Consider the following 21604-nt stretch of genomic DNA (forward strand, 5'->3'; position numbering starts at 1 on the left):
AACTTTGCACCTCTTTATCTCCGAAAGTACTGAACAGAAAAAATTGAGACATGGCTCATTGTAAAGAACTCTCCATGGGGAATAAAATATGTAAATGCTGACGTCATCAGTCACGTGGTTCAGTCGCCATCTTGGAAAAACGGCAAAACGTTGCGCCACTATATCTCCAAAAGTGCTGAACAGAAAAAATTGAGACATGGCTCATTGTAAAGAACTCTCCATGGGGAATAAAATATGTTAATGATGACGTCATATGTCACGTGGTCGGCCGCCATCTTGGAAAAACGGCAAAATTTTGCACCACTATATCTCCAAAAGTGCTGAACAGAAAAAATTGAGACATGGCTCATTGTAAAGAACTCTCCATGGGGAATAAAATATGTTAATGATGACGTCATCAGTCACGTGGTCGGCCGCCATCTTGGAAAAACGGCAAAACTTTGCACCACGAAATCTCCAAAAGTCCTGAACAGAAAAAATTGAGACATGGCTCATTGTAAAGAACTATCCATGGGGAATAAAATATGTTAATGATGACGTCATCAGTCACGTGGTCGGCCACCATCTTGGAAAAACGGCAAAACTTTGCACCACTATATCTCCAAAAGTGCTGGACAGAAAAAATTGAGACATGGCTCATTGGAAAGAACTCTCCAAGGGGAATAAAATATGTTAATGATGATGTCATATGTCACGTGGTCGGCCGCCATCTTGGAAAAACGGCAAAACTTTGCACCACTATATCTCCAAAAGTGCTGAACAGTAAAAATTGAGACATGGCTCATTGTAAAGAACTCTCCATGGGGAAAAAAATTTGAGACACAAATCTCCAAAAGACACAAATCTACAAAATCTCCAAAAGTGCTCAATAGAAAAAATTGAGACATGGCTCATTGTAAAGAACTCTCCATGGGGAATAAAATATGTTAATGATGACGTCATAGGTCACGTGGTTCGGAAGCCATTTTTGTCCTAAATGGCCGATAAAAAAGTACATTCCGGCAAGTCCTCGGTCTCTGACCGATTTTTCATTACTTGCCGGAAAGATTTCCGGCAAGTATGTTGATCTGTTCGTTTGTTACTTGCCGGAAAAGATTCCGGCAAGTATGTTGATCTGTTCGTTTGTTACTTGCCGGAAAAATTTTTCCGGCAAGTATGTTGATCTGTTCGTTTGTTTGTCTGTTTGTTTGTCTGTCTGTCTGTCTGTCTGTTTGTAGCACTGCGTCTACACCGTTGCACGTAGAATCGCCAAACTTTGCACACATATTGGTCTTGCCCTGGAATAGACTGTGCCCAATTGATGACGTCATCGGTGACGTGGTTCGGCCGCCATCTTGGAAAAACCGAAAAACTTTGCACCTCTATATCTCCGAAAGTACTGAACAGAAAAAATTGAGACATGGCTCATTGTAAAGAACTCTCCATGGGGAATAAAATAGGTAAATGATGACGTCATCAGTCACGTGGTTCGGTCGCCATCTTGGAAAAACGGCAAAACGTTGCGCCACTATATCTCCAAAAGTGCTGAACAGAAAAAATTGAGACATGGCTCATTGTAAAGAACTCTCCATGGGGAATAAAATATGTTAATGATGACGTCATCAGTCACGTGGTCGGCCGCCATCTTGGAAAAACGGCAAAACTTTGCACCACGAAATCTCCAAAAGTGCTGAACAGAAAAAATTGAGACATGGCTCATTGTAAAGAACTCTCCATGGGGAATAAAATATGTTAATGATGACGTCATCAGTCACGTGGTTCGGTCGCCATCTTGGAAAAACGGCAAAACGTTGCGCCACTATATCTCCAAAAGTGCTGAACAGAAAAAATTGAGACATGGCTCATTGTAAAGAACTCTCCATGGGGAATAAAATATGTTAATGATGACGTCATCAGTCACGTGGTCGGCCGCCATCTTGGAAAAACGGCAAAACTTTGCACCACGAAATCTCCAAAAGTGCTGAACAGAAAAAATTGAGACATGGCTCATTGTAAAGAACTCTCCATGGGGAATAAAATATGTTAATGATGATGTCATATGTCACGTGGTCCGCCGCCATCTTGGAAAAACGGCAAAACTTTGCACCACGATATCTCCAAAAGTGCTGAACAGAAAAAATTGAGACATGGCTCATTGTAAAGAACTCTCCATGGGGAATAAAATATGTTAATGATGATATCATTGGTCACGTGGTTCGGCCGCCATATTTGTTCTAAATGGCTGATAAAAAGTACATTCCGGCAAGTCCTCGGTCTCTGACCGATTTTTCATTACTTGCCGGAAAAATTTTCCGGCAAGTATGTTGATCTGTTCGTTACTTGCCGGAAATATTTTCCGGCAAGTATGTTGATCTGTTCGTTTGTTTGTCTGTTTGTTACTTGCCGGAAAAATTTTCCGGCAAGTATGTTGATCTGTTCGTTTGTTTGTTACTTGCCGGAAAAATTTTCCGGCAAGTATGTTGATCTGTTCGTTTGTTACTTGCCGGAAAAATTTTCCGGCAAGTATGTTGATCTGTTCGTTTGTTACTTGCCGGAAAAATTTTCCGGCAAGTATGTTGATCTGTTCGTTTGTTACTTGCCGGAAAAGATTCCGGCAAGTATGTTGATCTGTTCGTTTGTTACTTGCCGGAAAAGATTCCGGCAAGTATGTTGATCTGTTCGTTTGTTACTTGCCGGAAAAAATTTCCGGCAAGTATGTTGATCTGTTCGTTTTTTGTCTGTTTGTCTGTCTGTTTGTCTGTCTGTTTGTCTGTCTGTCTGTTTGCAGCACTGCGTCTACACTGTTGCACGTAGAATCGCCAAACTTTGCACACATATTGGTCTTGCCCTGGAATAGACTGTGCCCAATTGATGACGTCATCGGTGACGTGGTTCGGCCGCCATCTTGGAAAAACCGAAAAACTTTGCACCTCTATATCTCCGAAAGTACTGAACAGAAAAAATTGAGACATGGCTCATTGTAAAGAACTCTCCATGGGGAATAAAATATGTTAATGATGACGTCATATGTCACGTGGTCGGCCGCCATCTTGGAAAAACGGCAAAACTTTGCACTACTATATCTCCAAAAGTGCTGAACAGAAAAATTGAGACATGTCTCATTGTAAAGAACTCCATGGGGAATAAAATATGTTAATGATGACGTCATATGTCACGTGGTCGGCCGCCATCTTGGAAAAACGGCAAAACTTTGCACCACTATATCTCCAAAAGTGCTGAACAGAAAAAATTGAGACATGGCTCATTGTAAAGAACTCTCCATGGGGAATAAAATATGTTAATGATGACGTCATATGTCACGTGGTTCGGCCGCCATCTTGGGAAAAAATTGCACCTCCATATCTGAAAGTGCTGAATAGAAAAAATTGAGACATGGCTCGTTGTAAAGAACTCTCCATGGGGAATAAAATATGTTAATGATGACATCATCGATCACGTGTTTCGGCCGCCATATTTGTCCTAAATGGCCGATAAAAAAGTACATTCCGGCAAGTCCTCGGTCTCTGACCGATTTTTCATTTGTCTGTCTGTCTGTTTGTCTGTCTGTTTGTCTGTTTGCAGCACTGCGTCTACACCGTTGCACAGAGAATCGCCAAACTTTGCAAACATATTGGTCTTGCCCTGGAATAGACTGTGCCCAATTGATGACGTCATCGGTGACGTGGTTCGGCCGCCATCTTGGAAAAACCGAAAAACTTTGCACTTCTATATCTCCGAAAGTACTGAACAGAAAAAATTGAGACATGGCTCATTGTAAAGAACTCTCCATGGGGAATAAAATATGTTAATGATGACATCATCAGTCACGTGGTCGGCCGCCATCTTGGAAAAACGGCAAAACTTTGCACCACGAAATCTCCAAAAGTGCTGAACAGAAAAAATTGAGACATGGCTCATTGTAAAGAACTCTCCATGCGGAATAAAATATGTTAATGATGATGTCATATGTCACGTGGTCGGCCGCCATCTTGGAAAAACGGCAAAACTTTGCTCCACTATATCTCCAAAAGTGCTGAACAGAAAAAATTGAGACATGGCTCATTGTAAAGAACTCTCCATGGGGAATAAAACATGTTAATGATGACGTCATCAGTCACATGGTCGGCCGCCATCTTGGAAAAACGGCAAAACTGTTTAGCACTATATCTCCAAAAGTGCTGAACAGAAAAAATTGAGACATGGCTCATTGTAAAGAACTCTCCATGGGGAATAAAACATGTTAATGATGACGTCATCAGTCACATGGTCGGCCGCCATCTTGGAAAAACGGCAAAACTGTTCACCACTATATCTCCAAAAGTGCTGAACAGAAAAAATTGAGACATGGCTCATTGTAAAGAACTATCCATGGGGAATAAAATATGTTAATGATGACGTCATATGTCACGTGGTCGGCCGCCATCTTGGAAAAACGGCAAAAATTTGCACCACTATATCTCCAAAAGTGCTGAACAGAAAAAATTGAGACATGGCTCATTGTAAAGAACTCTCCATGGGGAATAAAATATGTTAATGATAACGTCATCGGTCACGTGGTTCGGCCGCCATCTTGGAAAAACTTTGCACCTCGATATCTCCGGAAGTGCTGAATAGAAAAAATTGAGACATGGCTCATTGGAAAGAACTCTCCATGGGGAATAAAATATGTTAATGATGACGTCATTGGTCACGTGTTTCGGCCGCCATCTTGGAAAAACCGAAAAACGTTGCACCTCCATATCTCCGGAAGTGCTGAATAGAAAAAATTGAGACATGGCTCATTGGAAAGAACTCTCCATGGGGAATAAAATATGTTAATGATGACGTCATCAGTCACGTGCTTCGGCCGCCATTTTGGAAAAACGGCAAAACGTTGCACCACCATATCTCCAAAAGTGCTGAATAGAAAAAATTGAGACATGGCTCATTGGAAAGAACTCTCCATGGGGAATAAAATATGTTAATGATGACGTCATCGTTCACGTGTTTCGGCCGCCATCTTGGAAAAACGGCAAAACGTTGCACCACCATATCTCCAAAAGTGCGGAATAGAAAAAATTGAGACATGGCTCATTGTAAAGAACTCTCCATGGGGAATAAAATATGTTATTGATGACGTCATCGTTCACGTGTTTCGACCGCCATATTTGTCCAAAATGGCCGATAAAAAAGTACATTCCGGCAAGTCCTAGGTCTCTGACCGATTTTTCATTACTTGCCGGAAAAATTTTCCGGCAAGTATGTTGATCTGTTCGTTTGTTTGTCTGTCTGTCTGTCTGTCTGTCTGTCTGTCTGTTTGTCTGTTTGCAGCACTGCGTCTACACCGTTGCATGTAGATTCGCCAAACTTTGCACAAATATTGGTCTTGCCCTGTAATAGACTGTGCCCAATTGATGACGTCATCGGTGACGTGGTTTGGCCGCCATCTTGGAAAAACCGAAAAACTTTGCACCTCTATATCTCCGAAAGTACTGAACAGAAAAAATTGAGACATGGCTCATTGTAAAGAACTCTCCATGGGGAATAAAATATGTAAATGATGATGTCATCAGTCACGTGGTTCGGTCGCCATCTTGGAAAAACGGCAAAATGTTGCGCCACTATATCTCCAAAAGTGCTGAACAGAAAAAATTGAGACCTGGCTCATTGTAAAGAACTCTCCATGGGGAATAAAATATGTTAATGATGACGTCATATGTCACGTGGTCGGCCGCCATCTTGGAAAAACCGAAAAACTTTGCACCTCCATATCTCCGAAAGAACGAAACATAAAAAATTGAGACATGGCTCATTGTGAAGAACTCTCCATGGGGAATAAAATATGTTAATGATGACGTCATCAGTCACGTGGTTCGGCCGCCATCTTGGAAAAACCGAAAAAATTTGTGCCACTATATCTCCGAAAGTACTGAACAGAAAAAATTGAGACATGGCTCATTGTAAAGAACCCTCCATGGGGAATAAAATATGTTAATGATGACGTCATCAGTCACGTGGTCGGCCGCCATCTTGGAAAAACGGCAAAACTTTGCACCACTATATCTCCAAAAGTGCTGAACAGAAAAAATTGAGACATGGCTCATTGAAAAGAAATCTCCATGGGGAATAAAATATGTTAATGATGATGTCATATGTCACGTGGTCGGCCACCATCTTGGAAAACGGCAAAACTTTGCACCACTATATCTCCAAAAGTGCTGAACAGAAAAAATTGAGACATGGCTCATTGTAAAGAACTCTCCATGGGGAATAAAATATGTAAATGATGACGTCATAGGTCACGTGGTTCGGCCGCCATCTTGGAAAAACCGAAAAATTTAACACCTCCATATCTCCAAAAGTGCAGAATAGAAAAAAAATGAGACATGGCTCATTGTAAAGAACTCTCCATGGGGAATAAAATATGTTAATGATGACGTCATCGGTCACGTGGTTCGGCCGCCATATTTGTCCTAAATGGCCGATAAAAAAGTACATTCCGGCAAGTCCTCGGTCTCTGACCGATTTTTACTTGCCGGAAAAATTTTCCGGCAAGTATGTTGATCTGTTCGTTTGTCTGTTTGTCTGTTTGTCTGTTTGTCTGTTTGTCTGTTTGTCTGTCTGTTTGCAGCACTGCGTCTACACCGTTGCACGTAGAATCGCCAAACTTTGCACACATATTGGTCTTGCCCTGGAATAGACTGTGCCCAATTGATGACGTCATCGGTGACGTGGTTCGGCCGCCATCTTGGAAAAACCGAAAAACTTTGCACCTCTATATCTCCGAAAGTACTGAACAGAAAAAATTGAGACATGGCTCATTGTAAAGAACTCTCCATGGGGAATAAAATATGTTAATGATGATGTCATATGTCACGTGGTCGGCCGCCATTTTGGAAAAACGGCAAAACTTTGCACCACTATATCTCCAAAAGTGCTGAACAGAAAAAATTGAGACATGGCTCATTGTAAAGAACTCTCCATGGGGAATAAAATATGTTAATGATGACGTCATCAGTCACGTGGTCGGCCGCCATCTTGGAAAAACGGCAAAACTTTGCACCACGAAATCTCCAAAAGTGCTGAACAGAAAAAATTGAGACATGGCTCATTGTAAAGAACTCTCCATGGGGAATAAAATATGTTAATGATGATGTCATATGTCACGTGGTCGGCCGCCATCTTGGAAAAACGGCAAAACTTTGCACCACTATATCTCCAAAAGTGCTGAACAGAAAAAATTGAGACATGGCTCATTGTAAAGAACTCTCCATGGGGAATAAAATATGTTAATGATGATGTCATATGTCACGTGGTCGGCCGCCATCTTGGAAAAACGGCAAAACTTTGCACTACTATATCTCCAAAAGTGCTGAACAGAAAAAATTGACATGGCTCATTGTAAAGAACTCTCCATGGGGAATAAAATTTGTTAATGATGACGTCATATGTCACGTGGTTCGGCCGCCATCTTGGAAAAACCGAAAAAATTAGCACCTCTATGTGTCCAAAAGTGCTGAATAGAAAAAATTGAGACATGCCTCATTGTAAAGAACTCTCCATGGGGAATAAAATATGTTAATGATGACGTCATCGGTCACGTGGTTCGGCCGCCATATTTGTCCTAAATGGCGGATAAAAAAGTACATTCCGGCAAGTCCTCGGTCTCTGACCGATTTTTCATCTGTCTGTTTGTCTGTTTGTCTGTTTGTCTGTCTGTCTGTTTGCAGCACTGCGTCTACACCGTTGCACGTAGAATCGCCAAACTTTGCACACATATTGGTCTTGCCCTGGAATAGACTGTGCCCAATTGATGACGTCATCGGTGACGTGGTTCGGCCGCCATCTTGGAAAAACCGAAAAACTTTGCACCTCTATATCTCCGAAAGTACTGAACAGAAAAAATTGAGACATGGCTCATTGTAAAGAACTCTCCATGGGGAATAAAATACGCAAATGATGACGTCATCAGTCACGTGGTTCTGGCGCCATCTTGGAAAAACCGAAAAACGTTGCGCCACTATATCTCCAAAAGTGCTGAACAGAAAAAATTGAGACATGGCTCATTGTAAAGAACTCTCCATGGGGAATAAAATATGTTAATGATGACGGCATCGGTCACGTGGTTCGGCCGCCATCTTGGAAAAATGGGAAAACTTTGCACCACTATATCTCCAAAAGTGCAGAATGGAAAAAATTGAGACATGGCTCATTGCAAAGAACTCTCAATGGGGAATAAAATATGTTAATGATGACGTCATATGTCACGTGGTTCGGCCGCCATCTTGGAAAAACCGAAAAATTGTGCACCTCCATATCTCTGAAAGTGCTGAATAGAAAAAATTGAGACATGGCTCATTGTAAAGAACTCTCCATGGGGAATAAAATATGTTAATAATGACATCATAGGTCACGTGTTTCGACCGCCATATTTGTCCAAAATGGCCGATAAAAAAGTACATTCCGGCAAGTCCTAGGTCTCTGACCGATTTTTCATTACTTGCCGGAAAAATTTTCCGGCAAGTATGTTGATCTGTTCGTTTGTTTGTCTGTCTGTCTGTCTGTCTGTCTGTCTGTCTGTTTGTCTGTTTGCAGCACTGCGTCTACACCGTTGCATGTAGATTCGCCAAACTTTGCACAAATATTGGTCTTGCCCTGTAATAGACTGTGCCCAATTGATGACGTCATCGGTGACGTGGTTTGGCCGCCATCTTGGAAAAACCGAAAAACTTTGCACCTCTATATCTCCGAAAGTACTGAACAGAAAAAATTGAGACATGGCTCATTGTAAAGAACTCTCCATGGGGAATAAAATATGTAAATGATGATGTCATCAGTCACGTGGTTCGGTCGCCATCTTGGAAAAACGGCAAAATGTTGCGCCACTATATCTCCAAAAGTGCTGAACAGAAAAAATTGAGACCTGGCTCATTGTAAAGAACTCTCCATGGGGAATAAAATATGTTAATGATGACGTCATATGTCACGTGGTCGGCCGCCATCTTGGAAAAACCGAAAAACTTTGCACCTCCATATCTCCGAAAGAACGAAACATAAAAAATTGAGACATGGCTCATTGTGAAGAACTCTCCATGGGGAATAAAATATGTTAATGATGACGTCATCAGTCACGTGGTTCGGCCGCCATCTTGGAAAAACCGAAAAAATTTGTGCCACTATATCTCCGAAAGTACTGAACAGAAAAAATTGAGACATGGCTCATTGTAAAGAACCCTCCATGGGGAATAAAATATGTTAATGATGACGTCATCAGTCACGTGGTCGGCCGCCATCTTGGAAAAACGGCAAAACTTTGCACCACTATATCTCCAAAAGTGCTGAACAGAAAAAATTGAGACATGGCTCATTGAAAAGAAATCTCCATGGGGAATAAAATATGTTAATGATGATGTCATATGTCACGTGGTCGGCCACCATCTTGGAAAACGGCAAAACTTTGCACCACTATATCTCCAAAAGTGCTGAACAGAAAAAATTGAGACATGGCTCATTGTAAAGAACTCTCCATGGGGAATAAAATATGTAAATGATGACGTCATAGGTCACGTGGTTCGGCCGCCATCTTGGAAAAACCGAAAAATTTAACACCTCCATATCTCCAAAAGTGCAGAATAGAAAAAAAATGAGACATGGCTCATTGTAAAGAACTCTCCATGGGGAATAAAATATGTTAATGATGACGTCATCGGTCACGTGGTTCGGCCGCCATATTTGTCCTAAATGGCCGATAAAAAAGTACATTCCGGCAAGTCCTCGGTCTCTGACCGATTTTTACTTGCCGGAAAAATTTTCCGGCAAGTATGTTGATCTGTTCGTTTGTCTGTTTGTCTGTTTGTCTGTTTGTCTGTTTGTCTGTTTGTCTGTCTGTTTGCAGCACTGCGTCTACACCGTTGCACGTAGAATCGCCAAACTTTGCACACATATTGGTCTTGCCCTGGAATAGACTGTGCCCAATTGATGACGTCATCGGTGACGTGGTTCGGCCGCCATCTTGGAAAAACCGAAAAACTTTGCACCTCTATATCTCCGAAAGTACTGAACAGAAAAAATTGAGACATGGCTCATTGTAAAGAACTCTCCATGGGGAATAAAATATGTTAATGATGATGTCATATGTCACGTGGTCGGCCGCCATTTTGGAAAAACGGCAAAACTTTGCACCACTATATCTCCAAAAGTGCTGAACAGAAAAAATTGAGACATGGCTCATTGTAAAGAACTCTCCATGGGGAATAAAATATGTTAATGATGACGTCATCAGTCACGTGGTCGGCCGCCATCTTGGAAAAACGGCAAAACTTTGCACCACGAAATCTCCAAAAGTGCTGAACAGAAAAAATTGAGACATGGCTCATTGTAAAGAACTCTCCATGGGGAATAAAATATGTTAATGATGATGTCATATGTCACGTGGTCGGCCGCCATCTTGGAAAAACGGCAAAACTTTGCACCACTATATCTCCAAAAGTGCTGAACAGAAAAAATTGAGACATGGCTCATTGTAAAGAACTCTCCATGGGGAATAAAATATGTTAATGATGATGTCATATGTCACGTGGTCGGCCGCCATCTTGGAAAAACGGCAAAACTTTGCACTACTATATCTCCAAAAGTGCTGAACAGAAAAAATTGACATGGCTCATTGTAAAGAACTCTCCATGGGGAATAAAATTTGTTAATGATGACGTCATATGTCACGTGGTTCGGCCGCCATCTTGGAAAAACCGAAAAAATTAGCACCTCTATGTGTCCAAAAGTGCTGAATAGAAAAAATTGAGACATGCCTCATTGTAAAGAACTCTCCATGGGGAATAAAATATGTTAATGATGACGTCATCGGTCACGTGGTTCGGCCGCCATATTTGTCCTAAATGGCGGATAAAAAAGTACATTCCGGCAAGTCCTCGGTCTCTGACCGATTTTTCATCTGTCTGTTTGTCTGTTTGTCTGTTTGTCTGTCTGTCTGTTTGCAGCACTGCGTCTACACCGTTGCACGTAGAATCGCCAAACTTTGCACACATATTGGTCTTGCCCTGGAATAGACTGTGCCCAATTGATGACGTCATCGGTGACGTGGTTCGGCCGCCATCTTGGAAAAACCGAAAAACTTTGCACCTCTATATCTCCGAAAGTACTGAACAGAAAAAATTGAGACATGGCTCATTGTAAAGAACTCTCCATGGGGAATAAAATACGCAAATGATGACGTCATCAGTCACGTGGTTCTGGCGCCATCTTGGAAAAACCGAAAAACGTTGCGCCACTATATCTCCAAAAGTGCTGAACAGAAAAAATTGAGACTTGGCTCATTGTAAAGAACTCTCCATGGGGAATAAAATATGTTAATGATGACGTCATATGTCACGTGGTCGGCCGCCATCTTGGAAAAACGGCAAAAATTTTCACCACTATATCTCCAAAAGTGCTGAACAGAAAAAATTGAGACATGGCTCATTGTAAAGAACTCTCCATGGGGAATAAAATATGTTAATGATGACGTCATCAGTCACGTGGTCGGCCGCCATCTTGGAAAAACCGAAAAACTCTGCACCTCCACATCTCCAAAAGTCCTGAACAGAAAAAATTGAGACATGGCTCATTGTAAAGAACTCTCCATGGGGAATAAAATGTGTTAATGATGACGTCATCGGTCACGTGGTTCGGCCGCCATATTTGTCCTAAATGGCCGATAAAAAAGTACATTCCGGCAAGTCCTCGGTCTCTGACCGATTTTTCATCTGTCTGTCTGTCTGTCTGTCTGTCTGTTTGCAGCACTGCGTCTACACCGTTGCACGTAGAATCGCCAAACTTCGCACAAATATTGGTCTTGACCTGGAATAGACTGTGCCCAATTGAAGACGTCATCGGTGACGTGGTTTGGCCGCCATCTTGGAAAAACCGAAAAACTTTGCACCTCTATATCTCCGAAAGTACTGAACAGAAAAAATTGAGACATGGCTCATTGTAAAGAACTCTCCATGGGGAATAAAATATGTAAATGATGACGTCATCAGTCACGTGGTTCGGTCGCCATCTTGGAAAAACGGCAAAACGTTGCGCCACTATATCTCCAAAAGTGCTGAACAGAAAAAATTGAGACCTGGCTCATTGTAAAGAACTCTCCATGGGGAATAAAATATGTTAATGATGACGTCATATGTCACGTGGTCGGCCGCCATCTTGGAAAAACGGCAAAACTTTGCACCACTATATCTCCAAAAGTGCTGAACAGAAAAAATTGAGACATGGCTCATTGTAAAGAACTCTCCATGGGGAATAAAATATGTTAATGATGACGTCATCAGTCACGTGGTCGGCCGCCATCTTGGAAAAACGGCAAGACTTTGCACCATGAAATCTCCAAAAGTCCTGAACAGAAAAAATTGAGACATGGCTCATTGTAAAGAACTCTCCATGGGGAATAAAATATGTTAATGATGATGTCATATGTCACGTGGTCGGCCGCCATCTTGGAAAAACGGCAAAACTTTGCACCACTATATCTCCAAAAGTGCTGAACAGAAAAAATTGAGACATGGCTCATTGTAAAGAACTCTCCATGGGGAATAAAATATGTTAATGATGACGTCATCAGTCACGTGGTTCGGCCGCCATCTTGGAAAAACCGAAAAACTCTGCACCTCCACATCTCCAAAAGTCCTGAATAGAAAAAATTGAGGAATGGCTCATTGTAAAGAACTCTCCATGGGGAATAAAATATGTTAATGATGACGTCATCGGTCACGTGGTTCGGCCGCCATATTTGTCCTAAATGGCGGATAAAAAAGTACATTCCGGCAAGTCCTCGGTCTCTGACCGATTTTTCATTTGTTACTTGCCGGAAAAATTTTTCCGGCAAGTATGTTGATCTGTTCGTTTGTTACTTGCCGGAAAAATTTTCCGGCAAGTATGTTGATCTGTTCGTTTGTTACTTGCCGGAAAAATTTTCCGGCAAGTATGTTGATCTGTTCGTTTGTTACTTGCCGGAAAAAATTTTCCGGCAAGTATGTTGATCTGTTCGTTTGTCTGTTTGTCTGTTTGTCTGTTTGTCTGTTTGCAGCACTACGTCTACACCGTTGCACGTAGAATCGCCAAACTTGGCACACATATTGGTCTTGCCCTCTAATATACTGTGCCCAAATGATGACGTCATCAGTCACGTGGTTCGGCCGCCATCTTGGAAAAACCGAAAAATTTTGCACCTCGATATCTCAATGTGCTGAACAGAAAAAATTGAGCCATGGCTCATTGTAAAGAACTCTCCATTGGGAATAAAACATGTTAATGATGACGTCATAGGTCACGTGGTTCGGCCGCCATCTTGGAAAAACGGCAAAACTTTGCACCACGAAATCTCCAAAAGTGCTGAACAGAAAAAATTGAGACATGGCTCATTGTAAAGAACTCTCCATGGGGAATAAAATATGTTAATGATGACGTCATAGGTCACGTGGTTCGGCCGCCATCTTGGAAAAACGGCAAAACTTTGCACCACTATATCTCCAAAAGTGCTGAACAGAAACAATTGAGACATGGCTCATTGTAAAGAACTCTCCATGGGGGAATAAAATATGTTAATGACGTCATCAGTCACGTGGTTCTGGCGCCATCTTGGAAAAACCGAAAAACGTTGCGCCACTATATCTCCAAAAGTGCTGAACAGAAAAAATTGAGACTTGGCTCATTGTAAAGAACTCTCCATGGGGAATAAAATATGTTAATGATGACGTCATATGTCACGTGGTCGGCCGCCATCTTGGAAAAACGGCAAAAATTTTCACCACTATATCTCCAAAAGTGCTGAACAGAAAAAATTGAGACATGGCTCATTGTAAAGAACTCTCCATGGGGAATAAAATATGTTAATGATGACGTCATCAGTCACGTGGTCGGCCGCCATCTTGGAAAAACCGAAAAACTCTGCACCTCCACATCTCCAAAAGTCCTGAACAGAAAAAATTGAGACATGGCTCATTGTAAAGAACTCTCCATGGGGAATAAAATGTGTTAATGATGACGTCATCGGTCACGTGGTTCGGCCGCCATATTTGTCCTAAATGGCCGATAAAAAAGTACATTCCGGCAAGTCCTCGGTCTCTGACCGATTTTTCATCTGTCTGTCTGTCTGTCTGTCTGTCTGTCTGTTTGCAGCACTGCGTCTACACCGTTGCACGTAGAATCGCCAAACTTCGCACAAATATTGGTCTTGACCTGGAATAGACTGTGCCCAATTGAAGACGTCATCGGTGACGTGTTTTGGCCGCCATCTTGGAAAAACCGAAAAACTTTGCACCTCTATATCTCCGAAAGTACTGAACAGAAAAAATTGAGACATGGCTCATTGTAAAGAACTCTCCATGGGGAATAAAATATGTAAATGATGACGTCATCAGTCACGTGGTTCGGTCGCCATCTTGGAAAAACGGCAAAACGTTGCGCCACTATATCTCCAAAAGTGCTGAACAGAAAAAATTGAGACCTGGCTCATTGTAAAGAACTCTCCATGGGGAATAAAATATGTTAATGATGACGTCATATGTCACGTGGTCGGCCGCCATCTTGGAAAAACGGCAAAACTTTGCACCACTATATCTCCAAAAGTGCTGAACAGAAAAAATTGAGACATGGCTCATTGTAAAGAACTCTCCATGGGGAATAAAATATGTTAATGATGACGTCATCAGTCACGTGGTCGGCCGCCATCTTGGAAAAACGGCAAGACTTTGCACCATGAAATCTCCAAAAGTCCTGAACAGAAAAAATTGAGACATGGCTCATTGTAAAGAACTCTCCATGGGGAATAAAATATGTTAATGATGATGTCATATGTCACGTGGTCGGCCGCCATCTTGGAAAAACGGCAAAACTTTGCACCACTATATCTCCAAAAGTGCTGAACAGAAAAAATTGAGACATGGCTCATTGTAAAGAACTCTCCATGGGGAATAAAATATGTTAATGATGACGTCATCAGTCACGTGGTTCGGCCGCCATCTTGGAAAAACCGAAAAACTCTGCACCTCCACATCTCCAAAAGTCCTGAATAGAAAAAATTGAGGAATGGCTCATTGTAAAGAACTCTCCATGGGGAATAAAATATGTTAATGATGACGTCATCGGTCACGTGGTTCGGCCGCCATATTTGTCCTAAATGGCGGATAAAAAAGTACATTCCGGCAAGTCCTCGGTCTCTGACCGATTTTTCATTTGTTACTTGCCGGAAAAATTTTTCCGGCAAGTATGTTGATCTGTTCGTTTGTTACTTGCCGGAAAAATTTTCCGGCAAGTATGTTGATCTGTTCGTTTGTTACTTGCCGGAAAAATTTTCCGGCAAGTATGTTGATCTGTTCGTTTGTTACTTGCCGGAAAAAATTTTCCGGCAAGTATGTTGATCTGTTCGTTTGTCTGTTTGTCTGTTTGTCTGTTTGTCTGTTTGCAGCACTACGTCTACACCGTTGCACGTAGAATCGCCAAACTTGGCACACATATTGGTCTTGCCCTCTAATATACTGTGCCCAAATGATGACGTCATCAGTCACGTGGTTCGGCCGCCATCTTGGAAAAACCGAAAAATTTTGCACCTCGATATCTCAATGTGCTGAACAGAAAAAATTGAGCCATGGCTCATTGTAAAGAACTCTCCATTGGGAATAAAACATGTTAATGATGACGTCATAGGTCACGTGGTTCGGCCGCCATCTTGGAAAAACGGCAAAACTTTGCACCACGAAATCTCCAAAAGTGCTGAACAGAAAAAATTGAGACATGGCTCATTGTAAAGAACTCTCCATGGGGAATAAAATATGTTAATGATGACGTCATAGGTCACGTGGTTCGGCCGCCATCTTGGAAAAACGGCAAAACTTTGCACCACTATATCTCCAAAAGTGCTGAACAGAAACAATTGAGACATGGCTCATTGTAAAGAACTCTCCATGGGGGAATAAAATATGTTAATGATGACGTCATATGTCACGTGGTTCGGTCGCCATCTTGGAAAAACCGGAAAACGTTACACCTCCATATCTCCGAAAGTCCTGAATAGAAAAACTTGGGACGTGGCTCAATGTAAAGAACTCTCCATGGGGAATAAAATATGTTAATGATGACGTCATCAGTCACGTGGTTCGGCCGCCATATTTGTCCTAAATGGCCAATAAAAAAGTACATTCCGGCAAGTCCTCGGTCTCTGACCGATTTTTCATTACTTGCCGGAAAAGATTCCGGCAAGTATGTTGATCTGTTCGTTTGTTTGTCTGTCTGTTTGTTACTTGCCGGAAAAATTTTTCCGGCAAGTATGTTGATCTGTTCGTTTGTCTGTCTGTTTGTCTGTCTGTCTGTCTGTCTGTCTGTCTGTCTGTCTGTTTGCAGCACTGCGTCTACACCGTTGCACGGCGAATCGCCAAACTTTGCACACATATTGGTCTTGCCCTGGAATAGACTGTGCCCAATTGATGACGTCATCGGTGACGTGGTTCGGCCGCCATCTTGGAAAAACCGAAAAACCTTGCACCTCTATATCTCCGAAAGTACTGAACAGAAAAAATTGAGACATGGCTCATTGTAAAGAACTCTCCATGGGGAATAAAATATGTAAATGATGACGTCATCAGTCACGTGGTTCGGTCGCCATCTTGGAAAAACGGCAAAACGTTGCGCCACTATATCTCCAAAAGTGCTGAACAGAAAAAATTGAGACATGGCTCATTGTAAAGAACTCTCCATGGGGAATAAAATATGTTAATGATGACGTCATATGTCACGTGGTCGGCCGCCATCTTGGAAAAACGGCAAAACTTTGCACCACTATATCTCCAAAAGTGCTGAACAGAAAAAATTGAGACATGGCTCATTGTAAAGAACTCTCCATGGGGAATAAAATATGTTAATGATGACGTCATCAGTCGCGTGGTCGGCCGCCATCTTGGAAAAACCGAAAAACCTAGCACCTCCATATCTCCGAAAGTGCTGAATAGAAAAAATTGAGACATGGCTCATTGTCAAGAACTCTCCATGTGGAATAAAATATGTTAATGATGACGTCATCGGTCACGTGGTGCGGCCGCCATCTTGGAAAAACGGGAAAAAAATTCACCTCCATATCTCCGAAAGTGCTGAATAGAAAAAATTGAGACATGGCTCATTGGAAAGAACTCTCCAGGGGGAATAAAATATGTTAATGATGACGTCATCGGTCACGTGGTTCGGCCGCCATCTTGGAAAATCCGAAAAACGTTGCACCTCTATCTCCAAAAGTGCTGAACAGAAAAAATTGAGACATGGCTCATTGGAAAGAATTCTCCAGGGGGAATAAAATATGTTAATGATGTCGTCATCAGTCACGTGGTTCGGCCGCCATCTTGGAAAATCCGAAAAACGTTGCACCTCTATCTCCAAAAGTGCTGAACAGAAAAAATTGAGACATGGCTCATTGTAAAGAACTCTCCGTGGGGAATAAAATATGTTAATGATGATGTCATCGGTCAGGTGGTTCAGCCGCCATATTTGTCCTAAATGGCCGATAAAAAAGTAAATTCCGGCAAGTCCTCGGTCTCTGACCGATTTTTCATCTGTTTGTCTGTTTGTCTGTTTGTCTGTCTGTCTGTCTGTTTGCAGCACTGCGTCTACACCGTTGCACGTAGAATCGCCAAACTTTGCACACATATTGGTCTTGCCCTGGAATAGACTGTGCCCAATTGATGACGTCATCGGTGACGTGGTTCGGCCGCCATCTTGGAAAAACCGAAAAACTTTGCACCTCTATATCTCCGAAAGTACTGAACAGAAAAAATTGAGACATGGCTCATTGTAAAGAACTCTCCATGGGGAAAACAATATGTTAATGCTGACGTCATATGTCACGTGGTCGGCCGCCATCTTGGAAAAACGGCAAAACTTTGCACCACTATATCTCCAAAAGTGCAGAACAGAAAAAATTGAGACATGGCTCATTGTAAAGAACTCTCCATGGGGAATAAAATATGTTAATGATGACGTCATCAGTCACGTGGTCGGCCGCCATCTTGGAAAAACGGCAAAACTTTGTACCACGAAAGCTCCAAAAGTGCTGAACAGAAAAAATTGAGACATGGCTCATTGTAAAGAACTCTCCATGGGGAATAAAATATGTTAATGATGATGTCATATGTCACGTGGTCGGCGGCCATCTTGGAAAAACCGAAAAACGTTGCACCTCCATATCTCCGAAAGTGCTCAATAGAAAAAATTGAGACATGGCCCATTGTAAAGAACTCTCCATGGGGAATGAAATATGTTAATGATGATGTCATCAGTCACGTGGTTCGCCCGCCATCTTGGAAAAACCGAAAAACTTTGCAATTCCACATCTCCAAAAGTCCTGAATAGAAAAAATTGAGACATGGCCCATTGTAAAGAACTCTCCATGGGGAATAAAATATGTTAATGATGACATCATCGGTCACGTGGTTCGGCCGCCATATTTGTCCTAAATGGCCAATAAAAAAGTACACTCCGGCAAGTCCTCGGTCTCTGACCGATTTTTCATTTGTCTGTCTGTCTGTCTGTCTGTCTGTCTGTTTGTCTGTCTGTCTGTTTGCAGCACTGCGTCTACACCGTTGCATGTAGAATCGCCAAACTTTGCACACATATTGGTCTTGCCCTGGAATAGACTGTGCCCAATTGATGACGTAATCGGTGACGTGGTTCGGCCGCCATCTTGGAAAAACCGAAAAACTTTGCACCTCTATATCTCCGAAAGTACTGAACAGAAAAAATTGAGACATGGCTCATTGTAAAGAACTCTCCATGGGGAATAAAATATGTAAATGATGACGTCATCAGTCACGTGGTTCGGTCGCCATCTTGGAAAAACGGCAAAACGTTGCGCCACTATATCTCCAAAAGTGCTGAACAGAAAAAATTGAGACATGGCTCATTGTAAAGAACTCTCCATGGGGAATAAAATATGTTAATGATGACGTCATATGTCACGTGGTCGGCCGCCATCTTGGAAAAACGGCAAAACTTTGCACCACTATATCTCCAAAAGTGCTGAACAGAAAAAATTGAGACATGGCTCATTGTAAAGAACTCTCCATGGGGAATAAAATATGTTAATGATGACGTCATCAGTCACGTGGTCGGCCGCCATCTTGGAAAAACGGCAAAACTTTGCTCCACGAAATCTCCAAAAGTGCTGAACAGAAAAAATTGAGACATGGCTCATTGTAAAGAACTCTCCATGGGGAATAAAATATGTTAATGATGATGTCATATGTCACGTGGTCGGCCGCCATCTTGGAAAAATGGCAAAACTTTGCACCACTATATCTCCAAAAGTGCTGAACAGAAAAAATTGAGACATGGCTCATTGTAAAGAACTCTCCATGGGGAATAACATTTGTTAATGATGACGTCATATGTCACGTGGTTCGGCCGCCATCTTGGAAAAACCGAAAAACATAGCACCTCTATGTGTCCAAAAGTGCTGAATAGAAAAAATTGAGACATGCCTCATTGTAAAGAACTCTCCATGGGGAATAAAATATGTTAATGATGACGTCATCGGTCACGTGGTTCGGCCGCCATATTTGTCCTAAATGGCGGATAAAAAAGTACATTCCGGCAAGTCCTCGGTCTCTGACCGATTTTTCATCTGTCTGTTTGTCTGTCTGTTTGCAGCACTGCGTCTACACCGTTGCACGGAGAATCGCCAAACTTTGCACACATATTGGTCTTGCCCTGGAATAGACTGTGCCCAATTGATGACGTCATCGGTGACGTGGTTCGGCCGCCATCTTGGAAAAACCGAAAAACTTTGCACTTCTATATCTCCGAAAGTACTGAACAGAAAAAATTGAGACATGGCTCATTGTAAAGAACTCTCCATGGGGAATAAAATATGTTAATGATGACATCATCAGTCACGTGGTCGGCCGCCATCTTGGAAAAACGGCAAAACTTTGCACCACGAAATCTCCAAAAGTGCTGAACAGAAAAAATTGAGACATGGCTCATTGTAAAGAACTCCCCATGCGGAATAAAATATGTTAATGATGATGTCATATGTCACGTGGTCGGCCGCCATCTTGGAAAAACGGCAAAACTTTGCACCGCTATATCTCCAAAAGTGCTGAACAGAAAAAATTGAGACATGGCTCATTGTAAAGAACTCTCCATGGGTAATAAAATTTGTTAATTATGATGTCATATGTCACGTGGTTCGGCCGCCATCTTGGAAAAACCGAAAAATTTTGCACCTCCATATCTCTGAATGTGCTGAATAGAAAAAATTGGGACATGGCTCATTGTAAAGAACTCTCCATGGGGAATAAAATATGTTAATGATGATGCCATCGGTCACGTGGTTCGGCCGCCATCTTGGAAAAACGGCAAAAACTTTGCACCACTATATCTCCAAAAGTGCAGAATGGAAAAAATTGAGACATGGCTCATTGTCAACAACTCTCCATGCGGAATAAAATATGTTAATGATGACGTCATCAGTCACGTGGTTCGGCCGCCATCTTGGAAAAACCGAAAAACTTTACACCTCCATATCTCCGAAAGTGCTAAACAGAAAAAATTGAGACATGGCTCATTGTAAATATCTCTCCATGGGGAATAAAATATGTTACTGATGACGTCATCAGTCACGTGGTTCGGCCGCCATCTTGGAAAAACCGAAAAACTTTGCACCTCCATATCTCCGAAAGTGCTGAATAGAAAAAATTGAGACATGGCTCATTGTAAAGAACTCTCCATGGGGAATAAAATATGTTAATGATGATATCATCGGTCACGTGGTTCGGCCGCCATCTTGGAAAAACCGAAAAACTTAGCACCTCTATGTGTCCAAAAGTGCTGAATAGAAAAAATTGAGACATGGCTCATTGTAAAGAACTCTCCATGGGGAATAAAATATGTTAATGATGACGTCATCGGTCACGTGGTTCGGTCGCCATATTTGTCCTAAATGGCTGATAAAAAAGTACATTCCGGCAAGTCCTCGGTCTCTAACCGATTTTTCATTTGTCTGTCTGTCTGTCTGTCTGTCTGTTTGTCTGTCTGTTTGCAGCACTGCGTCTACACCGTTGCACGTAGAATCGCCAAACTTTGCAAACATATTGGTCTTGCCCTGGAATAGACTGTGCCCAATTGATGACGTCATCGGTGACGTGGTTCGGCCGCCATCTTGGAAAAACCGAAAAACTTTGCACCTCTATATCTCCGAAAGTACTGAACAGAAAAAATTGAGACATGGCTCATTGTAAAGAACTCTCCATGGGGAATAAAATATGTAAATGATGACGTCATCAGTCACGTGGTTCGGTCGCCATCTTGGAAAAACGGCAAAACGTTGCGCCACTATATCTCCAAACGTGCTGAACAGAAAAAATTGAGACATGGCTCATTGTAAAGAACTCTCCATGGGGAATAAAATATGTTAATGATGACGTCATATGTCACGTGGTTGGCCGCCATCTTGGAAAAACGGCAAAACTTTGCACCACTATATCTCCAAAAGTGCTGAACAGAAAAAATTGAGACATGGCTCATTGTAAAGAACTCTCCATGGGGAATAAAATATGTTAATGATGACGTCATCAGTCACGTGGTCGGCCGCCATCTTGGAAAAACGGCA

Source organism: Myxine glutinosa, chromosome 5 (genome assembly GCF_964187855.1).
Source record: "Myxine glutinosa chromosome 5, kmMyxGlut1.1, whole genome shotgun sequence".
NCBI classification, from domain to species: domain Eukaryota; kingdom Metazoa; phylum Chordata; class Myxini; order Myxiniformes; family Myxinidae; genus Myxine; species Myxine glutinosa.